The 7173-nt window shown below is 39.4% G+C and overlaps 1 pseudogene; it reads right to left on the reverse strand.

The window, feature by feature from the left end:
* Positions 1 to 1083: 1083 nt before the first annotated feature.
* LOC128118035 (heat shock protein HSP 90-beta-like) lies at positions 1084 to 6044 on the reverse strand (annotated as a pseudogene).
* Between the last annotated feature and the right edge of the window lie 1129 nt (positions 6045 to 7173).

The following is a 7173-nucleotide window of genomic DNA, read 5'->3' on the forward strand; positions in this document are numbered from 1 at the left end:
TTGTGATCTTAGTGAGTTTTAGTCTTTATTGTCTAGGGGCAGATTTATTTTTGCACTCTCCAGTTTCTGCACACTTGCCACTATATTATTTTGGAAGGGCTCCTGGCTGATCTTCTGTACCAATCACTTTATTTTTTATTACTTCCAAAAACTTGTTAGTTTGTAGATTCTTGTAGTAGGTTTTTAAGGGCAGTGAATGTATTTTCTGTACCTTTATATCCACTAACACTCTCAAATATAGTGTCTTAATAAAGTCACTGTCATCAGAACTGTTAATTGAACAAATCAGTGAGTGAGTAAAAACATTAAGATGATTGAATGATCAAGTGATCAAGGGCCTGGGGTGGAACAGAAGGCCAGATGGAGGTGATGAGAAGCTTTGAGTAAAAGGCAAGTGCAGAGAAGGGAGTGAGCACATTTCTGAACTGGCAGTAGAGATACTTTAGCTATGGTCATGACTGACTATATCTAGATTCATCAAAAATCTACATTGGCTTTGTGTCTCCAGGAAAGTATTTCAAAAGCTAGTGCCACTGTGGTCACTAACGTGTGACTACTAGGTTGTTAAGAGGTGAGTGATATATGGTGCTTATGAGGCTGAGTAACTACAAAGGACTCCCACACAGATAAACCTCTTGAATGTGTGCCGCACTTTTCGTACTTGTATTTTATTGTGGTGGTTTGTGACAAGAAGTTGTACTGTCCATATAGTCTGAAACTTGTTACATAAAGTATTTGTAGGAAAGTTTCTTATATCCTTTCCTTCTCTCTCTCTCTCTCTCTCTCTCTCTCTCTCTCTCTCTCTCTCTCTCTCTCTCTCTTCTTTTCCTTTGTCTCTCTTTCTTTTCTTCTTTCTTCCTTTCTTTTTAAATAAAACTTCATCTTTATTTTACATACTTTTAATTTCAGAACAAAATAAAACAAACAAACAACAAAACAAAAAAACCCTCATAATACACAATACACAACTCTACTTTTCTGAGAGAGGGGATTTTCCTGCCTTAAGGCACAAGGACAGGATAGAAGAAGAGATCTTCTAGATATGATCAAGAGTCAGGTAGCTCAGGGCCAATCATAGGATATCTAATCTACTTCTTCCATGCAAGAGGCATCCTCATCACCCTTGATCGGGTGGGATCTCATCAGAAACAGCAGCACTGGGCTCCTCTGCTCTCACCTCATATTCGTCAGTTCCAAGGCCTAGTTTGATCATTTGGTAGATATAGTTGGAGCAGGCTTGGGGATCCTCGAGTGAGAAACCAGAGGAGAACAGAGCAGTTGCAAACAGTAGCATTACCAGTTCCTTGACAGCCTTGTGATTTTTGTCTGTCTCAGTCTTCTGCCTCAGGGTCTCCACAATGGGGTCGTCAGGATTGATCTCTAGGTGATTTTTGGCCATCATGTCGCCCATTGTAGAGTTGTATTGAAGTGCCTGGTCCTTCATGATCTGCTCTACATTCGCTTTCCAACCAGAAGAGCTTGTCACAGTGCAACAAGATGAAGACAGAAGCCTACTGGAGATTGTCACTTTCTCAACCTTCTTATCCAAGATCTCCTTCATTAGCTTGCAGAGGAATTCTCAATTTTTTTCCTTGCTCTCCTCCATTTTCTTTTTCTCCTCCTCATCCTCTGGTAGCTTCAGGCCCTCTTTAGTTTCTGAGACCAGTCTCTTTCCATAAAATTCCTGAGCTGTTGCATGCAGTACTCATCAATAGACTCAATCGCATACACCATCTCAAAGTTCTGCTTCCATAAACACAGAGTTGGCCATCTGCCCTTTGCTATCATCAGTGATATAATATATGGACTTCTGTGTCTTTTCCATCAAAGACAAATACTCTGACTGGGCAGTTATCTCATCTCCAGAACTAGAATGTTCCTACTGTAGTGATGGAGTTCGGTGCCATGGAGAGTGTCATGAACTGGGAAGTCTGAGTTCAAATTGCGTCTCTGCTACTAACTCTCCTGGGTTCTTCGAGGACTTAGTCGGCTGGAGCCTTCCCTAGCTTAACTTGTGAGGTAAGGTTGTCGAATGGAGGTAGGCCTGAAGGTCTTCCCTGCTCTATTGTCTAATCTTTCTATGTTCAAATTTGAAAAGATCAAAGATTATTATTTTCTACGAAATTGTCCATGTGTTTGCTTTTAGAAAGGCAGATGACAATGCCTAAATGAGTTTCTAAATGAGGGCTAGTAGGTTGTGATAGTATCACACACACACACACACACACACACACACACACACACACAGACTCATATGTAGATACATTTAGTTATATGTTATATATACACTGTATATAGATACAGTTATATGTCATAAAGAAAAGAACAGTTGTTTGTGTTCATTACACTGGAGTCCACATGTAGTGGTATTTGCTCTGCCCATGACCTTGGGCTATAGGGCCCAACGGAAACAGTGCTTTTTGCTATTGTACATGACCTTTTAAAAGGAAAGGGAGAAAGGTCATGAGCCCCTTAGCCCTGGTGCCTGCTTCCTGGTCTGATCAAACTGCCAGGTAGATTTGCTCCCAGTTAGATCAGAGGACGACTTCAGCAGTCGACTCTGTTCTGTATTCGTGAGTGTATTTCATCAATTTATATCTTAATAAATTCCTATTACCCATTAAATAGACTCACATTAATTGATCTTAATACTGATAATCAGAATTTCCTGCACCAAATCAAGCAGAATTTCTATAGTAATGTATGTATTCTGGTTACAAGTTAGATAGTTACTAACAATTGCATAAAATAGTCCTCTAGCCTGTAGTACACCCTAACAACAACCATCTACTGTTCTGTTAAATTTCTAAATTGAAGTTAGAGATTCAGAATTCAGAAATAATTGTCTTTATGATCCTTTTCTTTCTTTCTTTCTTTCTTTCTTTCTTTCTTTCTTTCTTTCTTTCTGTCTTTCTTTCTTTCTTTCTGTCTTTCTTTTGTCTGTTGACAAAAAAACAGAATGGCTTTGACATTATAAATTCTTAATTAGAATGGCTCTTTAACCATAATGGAGTGAAGCAAACATTTCCGCCAGACTTTTGGAGAAAGCATCATGGAGAACGCTGAGAGACAGGTGTAACAAGTGGTGGTGGGGTGTGGGGGGAAGGGAGAGAGAGGGGAGAGAGATTTTTTTCTTACCTTCAGAAAATTAGAATTGCTAAAACACTGAATTACAAAACAGGTAGAAAGACTTCCAAAGATAATAAAAACAAAGTGGACTTGAGGGGCTGGGCATGCAGCTGTGTGGCAGAAAGCTGGCCTGGCCCTGATTTTAATTCCCAGTGCTATAGCAACCACGTCAAATTTTCAGGGTAGATTGGTGGAAGTGTACACATGTACCCAAGTCTAGGAAAAGGCCAACACAGTGTTTCTTCAAGATAAAGAAGTCACTAAATTGCAAAGTAAATCCCATGTTCCCAGCATTGGGAACAGGACTCACAGTTATAGCTTCTTATGACTTTTGGTTGCAAGGAAGCAGGAAGAAAAGGGAGAAGAAAACTCAAAGAGTGATGCCTGAGTGTAGGAGGCAAAGGCCCAAATACCTACATCCATGTCTTTTCTCTCTAAGAACTCCTTTAAAGTAACAAGTCCAGTACAATTCAGCTCATTCAAAACTGAGAGATCAAAAAAAAAAAAAAAATCAGCCAAGGATACAACATAAAAAGGGAAAAAACAAAACAAAACAAAAACAGAAAATAAAGAAATTGGCTAGGAAAGTACTGATGCATTTGCTTCGTGAATTGCAAAAGATATCCTAGATAAACTGGAGCACAAAGTAGAACAAGAGACAAAATTCGAAATGACAGCACCAAGGAAAAGTCATTAAACAAACAAACAAACAAAAAAACTTCTCAAATTCCATTAGACAAATGGACTAGAAAGTACACAGGACACCTAGAGGACCTCAATGAGACAGGATTGAATGTTGACGTTCACATGAAACAAACTCAGAACAAGTAAGACAGAGGTGTACATGGAGCCGCTATAGAAGAAAACTGAAATACTGGGGGAAAACCCTAAACATTCAATGACTTCTGAAAACACTTTGCATAAAGAAAAGCATTAATTTATAGCCTGAATGTGCATACCAGATCTTGAAACAGCCATGGCAGGGGATAGATTTTGAAGGTCTTCCAAAACCAATTATTATTACTCCTGAGTGTGGGGCTGGCTCACTGTTGACTGCTCAGCTAGTGAGTGTTAGTTAGGTCCAATGGCATGCAGTACCCAGTGTTTGCCAGGACTGTGATGTATGTTTTTTTGTCACCTGTTCTCTAAACACTAAACCATACATATCTTGGTTGGAGTTACAATATTATTTCAGCAGAGGTTTTTTTTTTTTTGAATTTCTAGAAAATTCTAACTGATGCTTTATTAGAAAGCAGACCAGTGGTTCCTGAGACAGAAGGAGGAACAGGAAGAGATGTTATGGGCAACAGAGCAGACATTGATGGTGGTAAAGAGGTCACCACCCTGTCTGCTTTCAAGTGTGTATCTCATGTTAAATCCTACCCTTCCTGTGTATGCTAGCGTGTGCCAGTTACGTCTCACAGACCTTGTTATAAAATCAAAATGGCCAGAAGTCTGTTAGATTGTGCAACAAGCATTTATGAGGAAAGAAAACCCAAGCTGATGAGCAGAGGAAGGGAAAAACATGCAAATGTCTATTTCCAGTCCAATGAGTGATAGAAAACCATCCCCAAACTATGTGTTTTAATTTTTTTAAAAAAAAGAAAGGAAGGAAGGAAGGAAGGAAGGAAGGAAGGAAGAAAGAAAGAAAACCGAAGAAAAGGAAAGAGTGGAGAACAGAATAGTTTTGCCAAACCCCTTATTTTTTTACTCCTTTTAATTCACAAACTATGGAATTCACCCTTTTAAAGCATACAGTTTGTTTATTTATATCAGTGTTGTGTGCCCACAGCGGCCACCTAATTCCATAACGCTTTCATCATCCAGAAAGAAACTGTATCCAGTGAGCAGTCACGCCCATCCTCCACCACAGCAGCCACTGGTCTTCTCCCTTTCTCTGGCTTTGCTGTCTGGGGCATTTCACAAGAATGGAATCCTGCCATGCACAGCCTTTTGCATCTGACTTTTTTCATTTAGCACAGTGTTTCTAAGGCTCCTGTGTCACAGCATGCATCACAACTTGGTCTCTTTTTATGGTTAGGTGATATTCTGTTATGTAGAGAAATCTTATTCGTCAGTTAATGGGCATCAGTTGGTTCTAACGTAGGCTCTTATGAACAGTGCTATTGGGAGTTCTTGTGCAAGTTTTTATGTGGACAGACAGTATTCATTTCTTTTGGACATATATCTAGGAGCAGAAAGTTTGGTTCATGGAGTAATTCTATTTAAAAATTTCAGGAACTGCCAGACTATTACCAATGGTGCCAGGTTGCCCCATTTTACAATCCCACTAACAATGCACATGGATTTTCATTTCTTCACCAATTCCTCTGACTGCCTGTCTCTTTCAGTACAGCTGTCATATCAGCTAAGAAATAGTATTCAGCAGAGTTCTTTCTGTTAGAGAATGCTCCATGACGACAACAAGCATTCAAAATATAATGGCTCAAAACACGTGGCTGGTTTCTGCTTACTGTAATGGTCCAGACCAATCATACCAGGTTTCTGAAGAGATGGCCCTTCCCTCACAGTCACTTAAAGCTGTCATGCCATCACAGGTCACTGTCGTAATTGCTCAATGATCGCTGTCCTTAGCCCTTTGCTCTCTCCTCTCCTTAGTTGTCATTACAGTCCACAGAAAGGGATGAAAAATGTGGAATTCTAGATCAGAACTGTTATGGGCTGGGCCTGGAAGTAACACACATCTATTCACAGCACGATTGCTATTTTCTAGTGCTCACTCTGTGCGTGGAAACAGAGATGGAGGAGGAAGAATTCCCAAAAGGTAGAGCAGAAGCTGTGCAATCCCCCTTAGACAGCAGATGCATGGTAGCACCGAGAAACTTGCCACTTGGTGAAAATTCATGATGTTTGTCCAGCTGGGTTTCACCATTGTCTTGAGTGTCATTTTTCATTCTTGCATTTAATGAATGAGGATCTTTATTATGTCTCTCATCTATGTTCTACTATTGTTTCATGGGTGTTGGGGTTCAGGTACTCTTGACATACTTATAGTCGTTTGGATTATTAATCCCAATGGAACCAGAACTGGGCCTTATACAAAGGATAGAAATCACACAGAAACCCTGACCTTGAGTGAGATGCAACAGCTGGAGAATGCAGTGTTTTCTCCTTTGAGGAAGGTAGATGCTTTCCACATGTGTTTACTGTGACATTTGGAAGGAAGAGCAAAGGATTATGTAGAAATTACTAACACCCAGCAAACGCTTTTCTTCTTGGCTTTCATTATTTTGTATGATTATATTTTAGTGAACAGAATGTGTGGAGAAGTGATGTGTCCTTATTTTATACACAACTCATAGAGCATCATCTGGGTGTTCTTCTATATTCATAGTCCTTCTAATGTGTTGTTATTATGACCACAAACATGACAGAATTCAGAATTAGATGGTCATATGAATTAGAAACCCCCTGAATCTTAACCTTCTATATTTATTTCCTGGAAAAAACTTGGTTTCCTTTCTTTCCTTTCTTATTTTAAAGAATGATCTCACCTCTCTTTCTCTCTCTTTCCCTCTCCCTCTTCCCCTTGTTTTTATCTCTCCTCTGTTTGTATGTGTATGTGGGGGTGGGAATGGTGGTATATGGGGTCAGAGTACCTCTGTGAAGTCAGCTTTCTCTTTCTACATTTATGTTGTTTCCAGAGACCAAATTCAGGTCACCAGCTTGTGTGGCAGATCCTTTACCCACTGGGCTCTCTCCTTGTCTCTGGTCTCTTTTCTTTTAAGCCATAACATATTAAGTTTATTTACTGAGGCTAAAGTTTCAGTTCAGCCTATGCCAACTAAGAAAGCAGGAAAAAACTGATGTATCTCTTCATAATGTTTGAGACATTATTAGGCAAAATCATTTGAGAATCAAGTAAATGAAATCAAGACACTTAAAAATGAAAAAAAATCAAACTGTCCTCAGATTGATGCAGAGAAATGTTCAATGCTAATGGAATTGTTCTGATTAGTCCCCAAGGAGAGTAAATATGACTCAAGGTTATTAGATCTAGAAAATTGTCATTCAAGCATGAAG

Source organism: Peromyscus californicus, unplaced genomic scaffold (assembly GCF_007827085.1).
Source record: "Peromyscus californicus insignis strain IS unplaced genomic scaffold, ASM782708v3 Scaffold_21__1_contigs__length_65335640, whole genome shotgun sequence".
Classification (NCBI taxonomy): domain Eukaryota; kingdom Metazoa; phylum Chordata; class Mammalia; order Rodentia; family Cricetidae; genus Peromyscus; species Peromyscus californicus.